The sequence below is a fragment of the Diabrotica virgifera genome, chromosome 1 (assembly GCF_917563875.1).
Source record: "Diabrotica virgifera virgifera chromosome 1, PGI_DIABVI_V3a".
In the NCBI taxonomy this organism is placed as follows: Eukaryota; Metazoa; Arthropoda; class Insecta; order Coleoptera; family Chrysomelidae; genus Diabrotica; species Diabrotica virgifera.
The window spans coordinates 104,942,988-104,963,793 of NC_065443.1; the positions used below are offsets into that span (position 1 = coordinate 104,942,988).

The window sequence follows — 20,806 nt, forward strand, 5'->3', positions numbered from 1 at the left end:
CTTTATAGTGGAAATTGTTCGCTGGAAAACCCTTTATAAAATTGCTAAAATGTTATTTTATTTTAAAATGATCTGAAAAAAAGTTATAACCTCCAAAAGAAAACTTGTTAAAAATTTTTTACATATTTTTGTTTATATCTTTTTTATTGGTCACTTGACGATAAAAAGTAATACAAACAAAATTGTAGAAAATTTAATTTGCTACATTTTATTTTTAATTAGATTTTCCATAGGGTTGGTAGTTTACGAGATATAGCGCGAAACCCCTTTGCACCCCATTTCCAAGATGGCGGCCGGGGGACAAGGGTGGCGACCCCAAAAACTTGAACTTAAGCTTCTACTGATCCCACTACACATTAAAGAAATAAAATTGACTCCTCTAACAAGTGCAAGGTATGGCTTAAAAAATGTAACATTTTAATGGACTATAATATTAACCCTTTAAGGCTATGGGTACATAATTCGCAAATATTTTACGTGTATCCCTACTTTTTCTGTCTTTACACGGCAAATTACGTGTAGTAAAATTCACACTGGTGTGGATATGTAAACATTACTAGAATGACATTCTACTTGAAAATGTCATAATTAATTTAAAGAGATGGCTTTTGAATGTTCTTGGATAACTGTTATTTTTATAATTGCAAATTATTAATTCAGTTAATAAATGTGATAATTTTTTCACTAACTATGTTTTCAGTGATTGTAATAATTTATTTGTACAACAAAAACTAATAATCAATCGAGAAAAGAGGAAAGGTGTTAAAGTGATTTTTTAATAATATGTTGTTATTTTGGAACGCTTACAATTTTGAACATACTTGGATCACAGGATATATCTGATGTATTCTCTGCTTGGATCTTCCACAAATAATACACAATAAATAACTTTTTATTAAGTTCACGTCTTAAATCAATTATTTATCAAATACACTATATATCAATAATATTTAATCAATTTCTCAAAATATTCCCGATGCAATGTCAAATATTTAAAATTGTCACTGATTGTCAGTGTCTGACTGACAATATATGCTGACAATATTATATTCGGTTGAGTGCGTTGTAAGACAAAGACAGATTTGGAAAATATTACCACGGCATTGTGTTCATTTTTTTCAAATCCTGAAAAAACCAATAAATATTTTTGAAAAATTTAAACGCAGAATGAAAGACTAAATTATTACCGAGGGCCGAAAGTCCCTTAGAATAAATAAAAAGTTTATTTTGAATGAGATATTTGAAATTAAAAATCACACTAAATTTTCTCTTAGTTTTTTCACCCCTGTAACTTATTAAAATAAACATTATAGAAGTTCTCAGGGACTTTCGGCCCTCGCTAATAACGTAATCTTTCATTCTGCGTTTAAATTTTTCAAAAATACTTATTAGTTTTCTCAGGATTCGAAAAAAATGAATCCCCATTTGAATAGCATTGCAGCCGAAAATACGTACCGATCCTCTTAAGTTTAGAAATTATTTAATAATAACTATCTGTACGTTGGATGAGCGTTCATAAAAAAAATGGCATGGTTATTTAAAATTATGAAAAACGACTTATTTAGACTAACAAAAAAAAATAAAATTATATATTTAAAGACTCACCTTAAAGTTACCACAAACTTTTAAAACCAAAACACAAACAAAATCATCTCAATAACCGCAAATGGAACAATTCACCAACAATCAAAAACTATGGTGTTTAATTCAGATAACAGACAGAAATAGACGGGCCCGGCACAGCTGAACGGAGAGCACTATCATAGACCAACTACTACAACAAAAAAGGAAACTGCTATACAGGATGAGGATGTCATATTAGCAGATACCGTTTCCTCTATCAGTAGCATGGATGAAACAATACTAATGATTAAAATAGGTAAATATTTGCAGAGAATGGAAGCTGAAGGTTAAGATTTAATTAGGTAAGCTTGGTAGATAATAATTATTATGTGAACAAATCAGTAGTTTATTTCATATTTATGCAAATCATTGGCGAATACCACAAAATATCTTCGATTATGCAATACCAAAATATTTTAAATGATTGAAGATAAATTTAGTTTGATAATTTTATGTAATATTCCGCTGGAAGGAGTGTCAGAACATTACGTATATGTATAGTTGCACTACTAGTCCAGGGATATAAGTATTTCTCAGGGCTTGCTTGCAACAGATAGATATTTGACGTCGACAACGAGTTTGAAAAAATGCCTACTTTTTACATATTCATCCCAGAATAATTTTTTATCTTAAATTGTCTAAACCTTGTCCGTTTTTTTGTCTTCCTCTTCTCATATACTTTTGACTTCTCACGTCAAAACCAGAACATTGCTTCTTTGGCCTGGACCCTACGTACCAAAATAAAGTTTATTAATAGCAAGCTTTTGCTAATAGCTTAACGCTGTCTAGTCGGACAAACTTTGATGTACGAGAACACTGGAACAGGGTAAGTTTTACTTGTGGAACAGGTTACAGGTTTCGAACGTCAGACTACGAAAACGTCCCATGTATTTTGTCGGACAGAACTTCCAATTGATTTGTTACTCTTTCATTAAACTCTCATGCAAAAATCAGACTGCTACTTACCACCAATATAATACAACCTGTCATTTGACATATTCTACGTGTCGGACTTATTAAAATGCCCAACATATTTGTCGGACAAAATTTTTTTCATATAGGTATTTTATAAAGTTGGCTAATGAATAAACTTAAAAACAACCTGCTAGTTTTCACAATTATGTCCCATACATCAAAGTTTGTCCAACTAGACATCCTTAAGCCAATAACAAAGTACCCCGCACAAACCTTATGGAAATTAAGTCCCAGTGGATTTAGTTCATACTTTGGGAAAATACTCTTTGAAGCATCCTGATAAAAAGTTCTCATGGGCACATCTCGATCGTATGGAGGATTTTCAAGATTTAGAGGCACAATCTCGGAAAATTATAAGATTTACCGGGTTTTCCAATTCCCTGAGTTACTGGTTATCTGGCAACATCTAGAAGTTTGAATTAAATAAAAGTACTACTAGTCTAGGATTTTTTCCTGGCTATCCAATGGCGACCTTTACTTTGACCTTGATCTTCAACGGACGTCATCTTCTAGAGTTTAGAGTGGTTTCAGCATTAAATTGATATAAACAGATTACTCATGGGTTTTTGGGATCGCTAAACAAGAATATGCCATCAGAATTGACCTTCGGAGGACGTGGTGACAAGGGCCACTGCAAGGGACAGGCACGTTGTCTTCTAAAGTTTCGATGGTTCTCGGCATTTAATTGATGCAAATGAATTACTGGAGGGTTTTTTGAGGTCGCTAAATACGAATATGCTACCAGAGCCGACTCCCGGAGCACTTGGTTTCCAAGGTCCATGAAAGGGGCTCCTGGAGTTTCGAGAGTCTTCGGTACTACATTGATGCAAACGGATTAGTCATGGGTTTTTGGAGTTGCTGAACACGAATACTCCATCAGAACAGACATCGGAGTACCTGGTGCCTACGGCACGTCAACGTCATGCTTTGGAGATTCGAGAGCTTTCACATTGGAAGGCGATAAATGGTAGGTTTCGGCAGTAAATGCTCAGCAACCCCAAACACCTAAGAGCAATCCATTTGATTCCTCCATTCGATTCCTCCGAAACTCTAGAAGATAACCTGTCTTATGCACCAGGTGGTCCTGTGTCTGTGCTGATCACGTATGTGTGTTCAGCAACCCCAAAAACCTATAACTAATCCGTTTGCATTAATGTAGTACCGAAGACTCTCGAAACTTCAGGAGCCCTTTTCATTGACCTTGAAAACCAGGTGCTCCGGGAGTCGGTTCTGGTGGCATATTCGTGTTAGCGACCTCAAAAAACCCTCCAGTAATTCATTTGCATCAATTGAATGCCGAAAACCATCGAAACTCTAGATGATGACGTCGCTTGCAGTGGTGGCCTTGGCCACCACGTGCTCCGAAGGTCAATTCTGATGGCATATTCGTGTTTAGCGATCCAAAAAACCCATGAGTAATCTGTTTATATCAATTTAAGGCCGAAACCCCTCAAAACTCTAGAAGACAACGTCCGTTGAAGGTCAAGGTCAAAGTAAAGGTCGTCATTGGATAGCCAGGAAAAAATCCTAGACTGTTAGTACTTTCCTTTGATCGAAACTTCTACATGTTGCCAGATAGCCAGTAACTCAGGGAACTGGAATACCCACTAAATCTTATAATTTTCCGAGTTTGTGCCTCTATATCTTGAAAATCCTCCATACGATCGAGTTGTGCCCATGAAAACTTTTTATCAGGATGCTTCAAACCCACTGGGACCTAATCTCCATATTGTTTTGATCTTCTTTTTGATTAACTGTTGCCTTCTTTTTTTTCTTCTTTCTAGCATGATCGATCATGCTAGTAGGCTACTGTCTGTTCATTGCCATCAAGTTTTCCCCGGACGATGAGTTCCAGCATTCTCGCCATCGTTTTGGTGGTTGTTTAAGTCCGTGGTCTTATACCTACTGGGTTATTCGTTTTTGCGCTTTTGTGTGTTGTCCTCCATTTTCTTTTATGTTTGTTCCAATATCTTCGTCTCTGTCTGACCCACCTTGCTATGTCCTGTATTCCACAGCTTTGTCTGATGTCTTCACTTCTTATTCTGTCACGTAGAGTTTTACCTTGTATAGGTACTTATTAGGGTCGATTTCTCATACCTGCGTTAATCGTTCACCCGTGATCTTCGGTTTTGTTTGGAATGCATTTCTCATTGCACATTCATGTCAGCGCTCGTTCTACAGCTTTCGAGAAATGCCAATAGATGGCGAAAGGTAAAAAACTGTCGCCATTTTGAACTACCTTTTTTATGCTGTTCTTGAAAAAAGTTAAATTTAAGTATTTATAGTCAAATAGTCATTTTAATAATTATAAATAAATATTATAAAAACAAAAATAATGTTATCGTTTATCGTTAGGCTTAATATAATAAAATAGGATATATTTATATTATGATAGCGTCTCGTGTTAATACAACGCATGCGTAGTCCATGAAATCATCTGAACTGAGTTCTGAAATCTTTGAACGGCCGAATTCCACCGTTCAAGCATCGTTCAAGTTTAAACTGCCATCGGTTGAACGTGCGAATTGAGAAAGACGATTTTGATTTTAAACTGACGTTTACTAGAAGTTCAGGTTAAACTGGAGTTGAACGCGATATGAGAAATTGGCGCTTAGTGTTTTCATCATTTGTAACGTTCTATTTTTGTCTGGTCTTGTTTCTGCCGCGTATGTTATGCTGCAAAATATATAAAACAACAATAAGACCTGTTTTATTGTTGTTTTATATATTTTGACTTTGCTTTCAGTATTTAGATATTTGTTCTTCCATACGATTTCTTTCAGGCATTCCGAGATTCTAGCTGCTTTCATTGTTTGTTCTCTGACCTCTTTTGAGAGATTTACATATCTTGTTATTCCCGCTCTAAGTTATTTGAAGTGATTCACCTGTTCCACAGTTTTGGAGTCAATTTCTAACTGCTTATATATTTCTAACTGTTATAACCAGTTTTTTCTTTTTAATGTAATAACCGGTGAAAAACCGGATAAGTTACCTTAGATAATAAAACCTTAATAGTTACCGGATAATAAAAAAATAATGAGTTCCGAGAAAAAATACTGTTTGTTTAATTTCATCAATAATTCTTTATTTGTTTAATGTTTATATTCGTTAATAATGACTCGCACGCTCACTGAAATATGTTTCATATATTAAATCACATATTCTGGGACCAAAAATAGATCGAACCTAATTTGCCTTAGTACAAATGTGCACTTAAAAAAGTTACATCTTTTTGAAGTTACCAAATGAAAATTGATTTTTTCCAATACATCGAAAACTGTGAGATTTTATATTGAAAATAGACATTATGGAGTAGGTATCACAAACTAAAGTGCAATGTAAATGTGACGTAACTTATTGGGTATTGAATATTGGTTCAAAAAACCTAAAACCGGTTTTTGAAATAACCGGTTTTTTTTGGCCGGTTATAACCGCCAGGTTAAACAGTAAGTTAAAAAAACCGGTTTAACCGAAAATCGGTGTTTTGTCAACAACCGCCATCACTAAAGTGGACGTCGAAACGTTAATAAAATCATTTTTTTAGTGAAATTGTTGCTTATTTCCCATTTAGAATATTTAACTAGAATAGTCATCATCATCAATTAGACAATCAGTCCACTGCTGGACATACGCCTCCCTTAGTTCTTTCCAGTGTTTTCTACACTTGGCCTCTTGTATCCAGTTTCCAGCTACTTTTTTATATCGTAGTTGAAAGACTGATAAATTTTGTACACACTTGAATGAATAAAGGAAGTGAAAAAATTGTATATTAAAGTGTGTAAAAGTAGCTAAACGCTTTCGACAAAATTTTTATCATCGGAACTAATGGTCAATGTACATAAAAAGAAATAACACCACTTAGAGTCGTATGCGTGAGCAACTTGTTGAACATTAGAATTATTAAATGTATTACAATATGTTTCAATGCTTCAGTGGCTGACGAGGTTGTCAGTTGTCGGTCAACTATTCCTTGTTAGCCGTAATGGTTGGGTGGAAAAACCCACGCCAAGAACAAAGTTTTAATGTGTTTGTAACTGTTTTTCATGTTTTTTTTTCCTTTTTCGGGGTTGCACAAGAGACAACGGGCAGTGCCTATCTCGGCCCAAGAAACAGGTAGGTCTTTTAAAAATGTCCCAATTCTGCGCAAAGATTAAAACTGCCCGATATAAAATATACCAGCTCCGCTCATGAGATATTAATTGTCCATCAAATATTTTTTAAATCATTTCGAAGGTTTTTCAAATAAGTCATATTCATCCTTTCGTTTTATCCCGTGATTTAAGACTTGTCTTTCTACTAGGTTTTCTGATCCTGGATGATGATTATGATTATTGTTTATACTAGTTGTAATTCAGATCTTATTTTCTCCAATAATTGTCTTGTTGAAAGCTTTGCGATTATCCTTTACACATCTCCACTTTGTTTTACTTGAAGCTAATTTTGGTTTTTGTGCTTTAAATTTATAACGATCCCACAGTAATACCAATTTTCCTTAAACATTTCGCTTATACTGGGCTTTAAAGATGTCATTATACTCTATTTTGTCTGGATACTGAACTAGTAGTTAATTGAAAGATAAATTGATCCCATTACGAGGTGTCGAGCGAGTAACATCGTTCTGTATTTTGTCGTGCTTTGTAAAACATAGTGCAAAAACAGTGACATTAGTGTACCTTCAACTATAAATAATTGTTTTTGACTATATAAGCAGTGGTGTAGCAGATACGCAAAGAGTCAATATGTCTCAAACATCTAACCAAGCTTTATGCTATGTATCGAAATCGATTCCACGGCCAACATTTCTAACCAAGAGAAACTGTTTCTTAAATTCGCAAAGAAGCAAACATTTCTGTACAATATTGAAGGTAGGGGTATTGGGCGTAGAATGTTTTTCTATCTTAATAAGAAATTTTCCCTAATCTATAATTCCAAGAGAAAATTATTATTATACCTACTATGGGGTACTAGTACCTACCTGTTAATCTTCGAGCCGACCTGGGGGTTTTTAAAATGTACCTGTGGTGTCATAAAGGACTAAAGGATTATAGTGAACCGAGATGGGAATACCCCGGGACAACTGAAGCATTGAAACATATTGTAATACACTTAGAATTCTAATGTTTAACAAGATGCTCACGCATACGACTCTAAGTAGTGGTACTTCTTTTTATATTCATTGACCATTAGCTCCGATGATGACAATTTTGTCGAAATCGCTTAAATAAGGAAACAAAATACTTTTACACACTTTAATATACAATTTTTCACCTGCTTTATTTTTTTATATCGTCGGTCCATCTAGTCGGTGATCCTCCCCTGCTTATTTTATAGTTTCTGGGCCCCCATTCCATGATTTGCCTTGTCCACTTATCCTTGATTTATAATAGTAATCTATCCTAATTACTTAACCTAACCTAACCTGTATGTGCCATGATGCCTCGTGCGCATGTCCCTTACATAGATATAATTAACAATAGATCAGGCTAGTTATAGTCCACTCAATGCATCGAGGTGTAACGCCAATAACAAGTAAAGTGGTCTAGCTATCTTTGTTTGTCGTACGAGTGTGAGCGGATCTACCAAGAGGTGGGAGTAATGGAACGACACAGACACAGCGGCAGCGGCCATCATATGTTAGAGAGAGAAAGCTAAGCGCCGGTAGAGAGAGATAGATAGACCACCGACCTGAAATGTTTCGTTTTAAGCTATTTTTCTTACCTTGCCTAATCTACTTTCAGTGATCTATGACGAAACAATCACTTTCAGTGATCTATGATCACAGGACTTTACACTCATGAGCTATTCAGTCTCATAACATAATTTTTGCAGTATAAAATCCTAATTTAAACCTGTTATGGATTGTTAATCGTTTATTTTATACAGAAAATACGTGTAGATGATCGTGACCGTCTTGTACGGAGCGACATTATTGTTCATTTAAGCAAATAATTATGTACAATTAGACAATTTTGTGCTAATACGTTTCCGTCTCTGAGAACTATTACGTCCACGTTGTAATTAACATGATTAACTGTGTTTCAGATAAGTTAACATGCACTTAATTAAAATTACATCCTGTTCAAACTATTATTATCGTTTTGTCATTGAGTTAATATGGGGGCAATATCGTATGGTTCTAGCGGCAGTATTCCCAACCCTAGATAGTGGGATTACTGTGTCACGGCCACAAAATTATAGTATATACATATATACTGGTTTATTAGGTGTCAACGCCCTTCCCGTTGGGATCTATGGAGGAGTATCACTCAGCCGCAAGTCCTTATCCCTTGCCGTACTGCTGCCCCATAGACAGACACCAGCTTATTCCAGTCTAAGCCATAGATTCTTGGAATTGTATACTACTGCGTTAGCCTTTTTATTTTTCTGTTCACACGGCCATAGCTCGAACTCAGATCCAGTAGCTAAGTAGCTGAGATAGGCTGATGAAACAGTTCTGCTAGGGACACGGAGAAGGATGACTTGCAGACACTTATACATTAAAATTACTATTATATAAATTATTAAAATACTTTGGACATGTTATGAGAGCCAACACAGAAAACATGGAAAGACTCATTATACAAGGAAAGGTGGAAGGCCGAAGATCACGAGGAAGATCCCCAATAAGATGGATCGATTAGATTACAGGAATATGCAAAAGACCTATGTATGAGTTACCTATGTTAAAGAAATGACCAGAGACAGAGATCTTTGGAGACGGACAATACACGACATCACGTCGACCACTACACTCCCTCTGGGGGGTCAGGATTGAAGAGAGATACATTCAGTGACGGACCATAGCCAACAAATGGCTCTGAAAATACACATAAAGAAAACCCGATGGATGGTCATCAGCAAAAACAAAAATATAGCTAACAACTTGGCAGACATTAAAATAAATGAAGACATTGCGCAGAGAGTACAAGCATACAAGTATTTAGGCTGGCTACCATGGTATGGATTTAGCACCACAACACTATTTATGTCAGCTCGGCTGTCCCAAGTAGAAACACTGTAGCGCCAATTCGAAAAATGTTCACCAGAGTAGAAAACGTAAAGGACTCAACTTTTCCAATTTATTTTTTGTTTGCAATAAAAGTGAATACACATTAATTTGGCAAAAAATACTCTTGTTTTTTAGTAAATATTTTTATGTCTGCATTTTATTTCCTGACTAGGTTTTGAACACATAGTGTTTTTATTTGGGAATCCTGAAAATAAAGCATAAAATATCCCACTTTTTAAAGACATTAAGTACTACAAAAAATGATATTTTATTAAAGTTCCCTTAACAAATATATAACAAATTGCAACAATTTAATGGTCAATGTCTGGGTCATATAATTGCTGCCAGCCAGGGTTATGGAAAAGCTTGTCCACTATGGTTTGTTTTTTAACCAAGAGGAGTGATTCAAATTTACCGCGCTGTATTGCTTGTTTGTAATTGGTCCAACTGCAGGCAAGTTTACTCCACTGTTATAAAATTTTGACACTAATGGCATTTATGAAATTTTGACACTAGTGACATTTCATAGGTTAATTAAGTTATATCGGCGATTTTTTGTGTTTTTTGCGTTATTCCTTTAATTTTTAGCTTGTTAGTCTGCTTTTATATAAAAAGCAGTTGTTTTTGGAACTCTTTAGTGACGTATTAATTTAATAATATTTATGGATTACCGTTGAGGGCCGACTAGATCAACCAAAAAAGAAGATGTATTTGGTTATTATTGTAGTGACTTTCTTGGGTGTGAGTATGTCTTTTTGGTTTACTCCTTCTGGTTAAAAAATAAACTATAGTGTCTCAGAGACTGATTAAGTACGTAAAAACTTCCAACGATCTTCCGTTTTCAGGCATTAAAGAAATAACTTTTTCTATTATTTCTGTATACATAATATACAAATTATATTAAATTCTCTATACAAATAAATATATTCTGTATAAATATATAAATATAATATAATATATAATATATTGTTATATTTCTATTTGATATGAAAATTAAAATTTGATAATTATAGACAAAATTCAATTTAATATAAAATATTTTCAATTTTCTCAACCACGGGCATATAAATTTAGAACAACCTGTATACAACAAATTGTTATATTTAATTTTAAGAAGTGATTAAATAAGACTCAAGTGAAATCGATAATAGGTAATTATGTTTGTTCGCGGAAGGATCGATCATTAGCCGTGGCTAAATAAGACTAAGTGGAAATAGAGAATAGGTCATTAAAATTTGTATATAGTAGAAAGTAATTTTAGAATGGGAATTAACTATTTTCTTTGAAATCCATTAAGCATATTTAGAAAGTTTAAAAATTGGTTTTGAGGAATACTGCGATTGAGAGTTGGTGGTGGAATTTTGATTTGTGAATCTGGAAGGGATATTTAGAAAGTAGGGGAATGAATGACAAATAGAGAGCAGAATGTTTTGAGCTGTCGAGAAGTGAAGTCGAGTAGTAGACGGTAGTGTACGGAGAGTGAGAAAGCCGGTGTAGTTCCGTGAGTGTGGAGTATCTATCGTAGAACGAGAGGTAGGCCAGGTTGAGAGTAAAAGAACCTCCTTGAGCCAAGAGTTCCCGGTAGCTGATTGCAGTTTCGAAAAAGGTAGAACACAGCATCACGACAGAAGCAGGAAACGAGAGCTATACGAGCTAGTTTCAGAGGAGAACATTACTGGAAGCCAGGACGAGGTTTTGATTGCAGCCAAGGATAGCAGGAAACGGGTCTTGTGTGAAGACATTCTCAGTGCACCAGAAAAAGGTCAGTCTCATTTGTTTGGACATGAATGTATGGGTTTTTTCGTAGTAAATACCACATTTAAAATTGAAGAAACATAATCAATAATATCAGAAAAGCTTCATCAAACTTAAATAGAATTGTTGCTAATAAATCATAATAGTTAAATGTTAATAAAAATTTTCAATTGGAAATCAAAAGGAAATAAGATTCCCATGTGTAAATGTTATGTTTAAGAATAATAAGATATAGCAAATATTAAGCAGTGATTGCCATTTAAATAAAATAAACAATATTTTGATTACAATTGTAACCCATATGTGTTATTATTTTACTCTTTTCTTTCCTATCCCGATTAGGAACCATTAAGAAATACTTAGAAGCCACGTATGTAAGTAATTAATTTTATAAAAAGCCCTGAGATTGAAAACATATTGATATGTGATCTGGTAAATTAATTAGATTATTAGTAATGCATTGATTAAATTAAATGACATATAAAAATATTATCTCATATCAATAATCAAGATCACAACAACTGTCGTCCAACGTGGAGGGCATTGTAAAGTATTTCTAGTGGCAAATTTGAAGGATAGAAAGAGTAAAGCCGGTATTTGAAAATTTATATGCCTGTGGTAAAAAGTGAGATACTTACATTTGATAACATAAAATTTTAGATCTCTTTAGGTACAAATTTTACATAACTGATTTAATATTTTATTTTTACGATATTTACATTTGATATATTTATTGACAATTTATAATATTTGGGTGAGAAAAAGTCGTCTTGGTAACATACTAGTAAAATTTCATATTTGGCGGGGACAGTACTTCTTGAAAACAAATGTCTGTGACAAGAAGCCAAAGCAAAGACAACAAAAAACAAAAAGAACATTCAGACCAAGAAGATATCTTAGACACGACAATCATGGCATCAGAACAGCAAGAATTATCAGGAATAGATAAACTATTACAACTGATGCAACTCCAGTCACAAAAAATGGATGAAGCAAAAAGGACAATGGATAAAAATCAGGAAGAAACATCAAAGAAAATGGATGAATCACAAAAAAAATGGATAAAGTGGATCAAAAAATAGAAGAAAACAACAGAAATATAGAGAGTATTAAGAAGGAAATGGTTAAAAAAATAGAAGAGATTGCAGAAAAGAGCGAGAAACAGGAGTTAGAGATTAAAGAAATCAAAATCAAAATAAAGGAGGTAACGAATTGCCAGAAAAAGGAAATAGAAAATTTGGAAAATAAGTTGGAAAATGCTATTCAAGTAGACAGAGAAGAAGTGGAAAAAAGAATCACAGAAATAGAAAAACAAGTCACCGAAAACAGGACGCAACAGAATGTCGGAGAAAGAAGAGAAATGGTTATACATAGCACAGATGACGTGAAGATAAGGTTTGGCGGGGATGTAAGAAGATTACACCCAGTGCCGTTCATAAATAGCCTGAAAAAGAAAATACAGCACATCGGAAATTTCGAAACAGCAAAAGAAACTATCAGAAACCATCTCAAATATGAAGCAAGCCTATGGTTCGATAGCAAAGAAGAAGAATTCGGCAATTGGCAACAATTTGAACAAAAATTTTTGAATTATTTCTGGGGAAAGGTCCAACAATTGGAAATTAACAAGGAATTGCAAAATGGGAAATACAATGATAGGATGGGTGTATCAGAAAGGACATATGCTTTGCAAATTTACAATAATGCAAAACATTTACAATATAATTACTCATCGGAACAATTAGTCGAACTGATTGCAAGACATTTCGAGGAAACGCTGGAAGACCATATCACATTGCAAAATTACAAAGACATAGATAGTTTATGCCAATTCCTACAAATAAGAGAATCACGTCTAAGAGAAAGAAAATCAAGAAGGTCGCGAGAAGATTACAGGCCCCGAGAAACACAAGATTACAGAGATAGAAATCAAAATAGGAGGGACTATACAAGACGAGATTTTAATCCCAGAAGGGAAAACGAAAATAGAGACAACGGAAGAGGAAATTATGAACAAAGAAATAGGCAATGGAATGAGGATAGAAATCGAGAATACCAGAATAGAAACACCACACGCTCAAATCAAGAAAACAGAAATAATGGTAGACAAAATGAACAGGGATATCGAGAAAACCGAAACAGATCCGACAGACCAAGAGAAAATAGAAGAGAAGTAAATAATACCCAGACAGATGAATATGACGGAGAGAGACAGTATGACGAAAATATAAACAACGATGAGCAACCGGCGTCTTTTCACGATGGCGCTCACTAAAAACCAAAAATCAAACAGGAATCTTTTGTCACCCCAAGGAGTTTATTAAATTGGCAGGAAACAACGAAAAGAAAAATGGAGTTAATTTAAAATTTGTGGATGGATTTATCAACGAGAAACCAATTAAAATTATGATAGACACTGGATCTGAAATAACATTGGTCAACAGAAAACTAATAGAAGAAGTTAACTTAACAAATTTAATTTACAAAATACCTAGGGTAAATTTAGTGGGCGCAAACAAACGGACATTGGCAACTATAAATGAAGGCATACGAGTAATGGTACGACTAGGTAAGAATATGTATGCACTACAATGTGTAATAATGCCAAATATGTCACATGACATGATAGTAGGAGTTGACGAATTGGCAGAAAAACATGTAGTGATAGATTTTAAAAATAATACGATGAAGCTAACAGAAGAAAAAGAAAAAGAACAGGACAAGGAACATGAGAAACAAAATACGGACGAATCAGGTAAAGAACAAACAGTGGAAATGAATTTGGCAGCGAAGCAAGGACAAAGAAAAAAAAGGAGAAAAGGTCGGAAAAGGATAAAAGAAAATGAAACCTGTGGCTCCTCAAAAGAAGAGTTGAGCCCAGAAGAAGAAAGTTTGAGAGTATCAGAAACAAAGGAAACCTGGGATTCCTCAAAAGAAGAGACGAGCTCAGGAGAAGAAGAAATAAAGCTAAAAAATGAAAGTGAAAAGAATATGATTGAAACAGTAGTATTTGAAGAGGAGGTATATGCAAACGAGGATGCAGAATGCACGGTAAACATGTGTGAAGAATCTGAAAAAAAAGACAGAAAATTGATATGTGGAGAAGGGAAAGAAAAAGAATTGCGGTTGATGTTAAGAAACTACGAAAATTTGATCAATGAGGAAAACAGAGTGGCGAAAAAGTACGAACATTCATTTGAGGTGAAAAACTTGGGAAATTTTCGATCAAAGACTTACCCGATTCCATACAAGTATCGACAAGAGGTGAAAGAAGAAATAAATAAAATGTTGGAAGATCAAATCATCGAAAGATGTGATTCACCGTATGTTAACCCGATTGTGATAGTAAAGAAAAGCAATGGAGAATTGAGATTATGTTTAGATGCCAGGAATATCAACCAGCACACTGTATCACAATATGAATCACCTCTAAACATCGAAGCCATTTTTGGAAGAATCACCGGGTCACACATATTTTCGAAAATTGACTTAAAACACAGTTTTTGGTTGATACCGTTAGCTGAAAAGTGTAGAAACTACACCGCTTTTTCTATTGATAGTATTGTCTACCGGTTTAAGGTAGTGCCATTTGGATTGCAGAGTGCTTGTGCTGCACTCGTCCGAGCTCTACATACCATTTTGAATCGCCATGAAGATTTCATAGTTCATTATATCGATGATTTATTAATTTTTTCACAAGATACTCAGAGTCATCTGGAACACATAGAAATAATTCTGAAAGAATTGGACACAGCGGGATTGAAATTAAACATTGAAAAATGTCAATTTTTTCAAAAAGAAGTCATTTATTTGGGTTTTCAATTGGACACCAAAACAGTAAGATTAGCCGAAGACAGAGTCAAGCTCATAGATGAATACCCAAGACCAACGAATTTGAAAACATTGAGAGGTTTTCTTGGCACGATAAATTATTTTAAAAAGCTGATTCCCGATTTGAGCCAAAAGGAAATCCCTCTGATAAAATTGCTTAAAAAAGGAATAAAATGGAATTGGAAAGAAGAACAGGAGGAAGCTTTCGAAACATTAAAACGAGAATTCTCAAAAGGAACGAAAATATACCACCCCATTTACAATTTACCTTTTATACTCCGAACTGATGCGTCCATACAAAAATTTGCAGGAGTTCTGTCTCAAATACAAAACGACCAAGAAGTACCGATATGTTTTATATCTCGAGTGACTAAAACACATGAGAGAAAATATAGTGTTACAGAATTGGAGTTTGCCAGTGTACTATATTGCGTAAACAAATTGAGGTTTTACTTATTGGGAGCAAAATTCACAATCGAAACAGACCATGCAGCTTTAGTACATATCATGAAGAATAGATTAGTAAATAATAGAATACATAGAGGCATTCTATTATTACAGGAGTATGATTTTGAGTTCCGATATATAAAAGGAAAAGACAACATAATAGCCGACGCTCTAACACGGGATGAGGACACCGGAAAAAAGGAAACAATTACTCTACAGGTGGGACTAAATAGATTAATACAAGAAGAAGGGATATATTCGTTAAATGAGATAAGGACAAACCAGGAAGACCTAGAGGAAAGAGAGAAAAGAAGAGCGGAAGCAGAAAATAACATATATTTTAAGAGAATAGACGGAAAGGAACTATATTTAGTGACACAGACATTGGCCGAAAAGATAATAAAGAAATTACATGAGGACAATGGGCATATCGGTAGCAGAAAAGTTTGGCTCGTTTTTAGGGAAAATTACATAAGCCGACAGGATTACCGCATTGCAAAGGAAATTACCCAGAAGTGCGATGTATGTCAAAAATATAAGAGTCGGAATTTCAAAAACGAAAATGTTGCCAAAAATATTGAAGCCCGAAACAAACTAGACATTGTAGCAATAGATATGTTAAGCGATCTAATTATGACCACTAAAAGGAACAAACATATTCTGGTAATGGTGGATGTGTTTTCAAAATACGTAAAATTATATAGTTGCCGCACCACAAAGGGGGAAGAAATATTAAGAAAAATCGACAATTTTATAGCCATAGTAGGAACACCAAAAAAGATTCTACTGGACAATGCAACGTATTTCCGAAATGATCGTTTCAAGGGACAACTTCGAGAACGAGGAATAGAGACAAATTTTGTCAGCATCAGGCATCCACAGAGTAATCCTTCGGAACGATTCATACAGGAAGTGACGAAATTTCTCCGCATTGCAACAGATGGTCAACATCGCCACTGGGACAGGAAAATGGCGGAAATAGAAAGGTATCTAAATACAATTCCGAGCACAGTAACAAAAGAGACCCCAGAATACATCATGAAGGGTGTACTGCCGATAAGGCCATGGGAAGACCAAGAGCCAAAAGAATATCAACAGGTGATTGAAACCGTACAGAGAAGATTACGGCGAAGCAACGAAAAATATATCCAAAGACAGGAACAAAATAGAAAAAGAAGACCAGTAACTTTCCAAAAGGGTGAAAAAGTACTCGTGAGGGCATTACGAGTATCAAATCTTCCTGGGGGCATTTGCGCAAAGTTGATGCCTGTTTTCGAAGGCCCGTATATCGTGAATAATGAAAATGGGATAAATAGTTATGAGTTGAGGCACAGGAACTCGGACAAGATCCGAGGAATTTATAATATTCACGATGTATACAAATATCACGAATAAAAGACAGAATTACATGAAGTAGATAGTAAGTTAGGATATAAGACGTAGATTAAAGTAAGGAAATATACAGGGAGTTGGTTTTGCCTCGAGAAAATTTATTTAAAAATGCAGATAAATTTTATCGAATACAAGGCGGGGATTTGTTATATTTCTATTTGATATGAAAATTAAAATTTGATAATTATAGACAAAATTCAATTTAATACAAAATATTTTCAATTTTCTCAACCACGGGCATATAAATTTAGAACAACCTGTATACAACAAATTGTTATATTTAATTTTAAGAAGTGATTAAATAAGACTCAAGTGAAATCGATAATAGGTAATTATGTTTGTTCGCGGAAGGATCGATCATTAGCCGTGGCTAAATAAGACTAAGTGGAAATAGAGAATAGGTCATTAAAATTTGTATATAGTAGAAAGTAATTTTAGAATGGGAATTAACTATTTTCTTTGAAATCCATTAAGCATATTTAGAAAGTTTAAAAATTGGTTTTGAGGAATACTGCGAATGAGAGTTGGTGGTGGAATTTTGATTTGTGAATCTGGAAGGGATATTTAGAAAGTAGGGGAATGAATGACAAATAGAGAGCAGAATGTTTTGAGCTGTCGAGAAGTGAAGTCGAGTAGTAGACGGTAGTGTACGGAGAGTGAGAAAGCCGGTGTAGTTCCGTGAGTGTGGAGTATCTATCGTAGAACGAGAGGTAGGCCAGGTTGAGAGTAAAAGAACCTCCTTGAGCCAAGAGTTCCCGGTAGCTGATTGCAGTTTCGAAAAAGGTAGAACACAGCATCACGACAGAAGCAGGAAACGAGAGCTATACGAGCTAGTTTCAGAGGAGAACATTACTGGAAGCCAGGACGAGGTTTTGATTGCAGCCAAGGATAGCAGGAAACGGGTCTTGTGTGAAGACATTCTCAGTGCACCAGAAAAAGGTCAGTCTCATTTGTTTGGACATGAATGTATGGGTTTTTTCGTAGTAAATACCACATTTAAAATTGAAGAAACATAATCAATAATATCAGAAAAGCTTCATCAAACTTAAATAGAATTGTTGCTAATAAATCATAATAGTTAAATGTTAATAAAAATTTTCAATTGGAAATCAAAAGGAAATAAGATTCCCATGTGTAAATGTTATGTTTAAGAATAATAAGATATAGCAAATATTAAGCAGTGATTGCCATTTAAATAAAATAAACAATATTTTGATTACAATTGTAACCCATATGTGTTATTATTTTACTCTTTTCTTTCCTATCCCGATTAGGAACCATTAAGAAATACTTAGAAGCCACGTATGTAAGTAATTAATTTTATAAAAAGCCCTGAGATTGAAAACATATTGATATGTGATCTGGTAAATTAATTAGATTATTAGTAATGCATTGATTAAATTAAATGACATATAAAAATATTATCTCATATCAATAATCAAGATCACAACAATATATAATATATATTCTGTATAAACAAATTATATTATGCATTTTTTAATAAAAAATTTCCGTTTATTGTTATTACTATTACTTTGTTATATATAATATTTTGATTAAGGTTTAGTTTTACAGCTTTTTAGTTTTTCTATTAAGTTGGGCTATTATAAAGATATTTAACTCAAAATGCAGCCGAGTTACAAATGAAAAATGGACTAAATTCTGTAGATAATTTTGCAATGTTTTTGCACTAATTTTGCAGCATCTGCGGTTCTAATAATTATTGGTCAAGGTTTACCAAACATCATTTTGTAGATTTTTGTAAAGAACAAGATGTATTTTGTAAAGATGATTTATATTTGTTAGTTTACGAATTATAATAACTTAAATAATTAAATTGTTTATAATAAATTCTCGTCACTTCCGACGCAAATGCAAGTTTGAAATTCGAATTGAACAGGTCAAAATATTATATCTAAGGACACACGTACATAATATATAATTATAAACGTGTAGTTTGATCGGCCACGAAACAGCCATGGTCCTAATAAAGTTCTTTATGATCTGTAAACAATCTCTTACCTTTGAGTATGGATGATTCTCACGAGTCATTCTTTTTCTAATTTCACATGTCTATTATTAACTGAATTATCGATGTTTATTCATATTTGATAATTAATAGGTAACACCCAGTTGAATTTTAAAAATATGTTCTTAATAATTCATGCAATAAACTTAAATAATTTAAACACGACAAATTTCTACTGCACTTTAATTAAACACAATAACCTCAATAAGTAACAAAAAACTAAAAATTGCTTTGGGAATATCAATGGTCTTGGCGAATGTAAAATGTAAATTCTGTGATTCCCACGGTAAATCACTGTAAATCCCAAAAACCAAATAAAAACACTGTATATCCCGTATTTACAGTGTTTATACTTGGGGATATGGATATAATGTCTTCTAAATTGGTGAAGTTAAGATGGAATGTGATATAATGTGTTTCATAGCAATAGCAATGTTAAATTGTGGTTCTACTCATTTTTTATTTCTTTCTTCCTTGGTGAATGGTAGATAACAACACCCTAAATCCAAAAATGCAATAAAAGTGATTTTGAAAAAAATGGATATACAGTGTTTCTACTTGGGGCAGCCGAGCTGTGGACAAAGTAAAGATCATGCGACTGATCGTCAATGTTCTGGGAGAACAAGGCACTTAAAGTAGAAGAATAAAAAACAATTTTCAAATCATACAATATCTAATGAATAGGGAAAGAAATAGTGCCGTGTGATCTCAAAACATCGTGCGACAGTTTAGAAGTAATCAATAAACAACATAAAAAGAAAAAGGAAAAGAGATAATTTATTCAACTTACTTTTGTTTACACGCACAATTATTCATTCGGGAAGGGTACATAATTTTTGTATAGGAATGATTACACAAAATATTCTCACATAAACAAGAAAACCCGCACAAACGAATTGTATTATCGTAAATGATGAGAAAGTGTGTCATATGAAATAACAACACGATTAAGAGGAAGCCTTAGATTATAGGTCATTTACAGAAACATTGACTTACTTTTTATTGTTAGATGTAATTAAAAGTTAGTTGGCTTTGAACGCGATCTTCATTGTATAAGGAATTCTATAAATTCTCAAGGAGGGAAATCGTACATTTTTAATTCTTCTCAAATTAGGTCAGTAACAAAACATATACGCGCATATACACCTAATTAGACGAACACGTGAGTGAAGTTCAATTTGGATTCAGAGAAGAACTCGGAACGAGGGAAGCCTTTTCAGTTTGCATGTTCTAATACAGAGAGCCAGGGATGTCAACTGCGATGTGTATGCATGTTTTATTGATTTCTAGAAGGCATTTGATAAAGTTCTACATGGGAAACTAATCGATATCCTAAAAATATCAGAACTCGATGGTAACGATGTAAGACTGGTCTCAAACTTATATCGTCAACAAAAAGCAACAGTTCGATTCGAAAATGAAGTGTCCGAAATCTTCACAGTCGGAAAACGAGTTAGACAGATTTGCATACTGTCACCAGCATTATAAACATATGTATTCTCTGAAAACATATTTAGAGAGACCTTGGAGGAATCGGAACATGCATGGTATTGCAGTAAATGGACAACTTATAAACAATATGAGATATGAAGATGATACAGTATTGCTAGCAGATAGCAATACATGTAACAAATACGGCCTAAAGCTAAATTGTAAATAGACAAAAATATTGATCGTTAGTAAGAACACCAACCTAATTTACAATAAACAATACACCGTTACAAAGAGTGTAACGTCCTGATCGT

General features: G+C 34.0%; 1 protein-coding gene across 8 annotated transcripts in view; it reads right to left on the reverse strand.

Annotated features, from left to right (window-relative positions):
* The window catches only part of LOC114325330 (probable beta-hexosaminidase fdl), a 430,895-nt gene that overhangs the window by 338,401 nt on the left and 71,688 nt on the right, over nucleotides 1-20,806 (reverse strand). For 2 of the 8 annotated variants that reach the window (XM_028273377.2, XM_050642753.1), the window contains exon 1: nucleotides 1,606-1,855. The exons of the other annotated variants lie outside the window; for them this stretch is intronic. The gene's annotated coding sequence lies outside the window, so the exon portion shown is untranslated. Of the gene's footprint in view, nucleotides 1-1,605; nucleotides 1,856-20,806 lie in introns of those variants that run through there. 8 annotated transcript variants of the gene reach the window in all.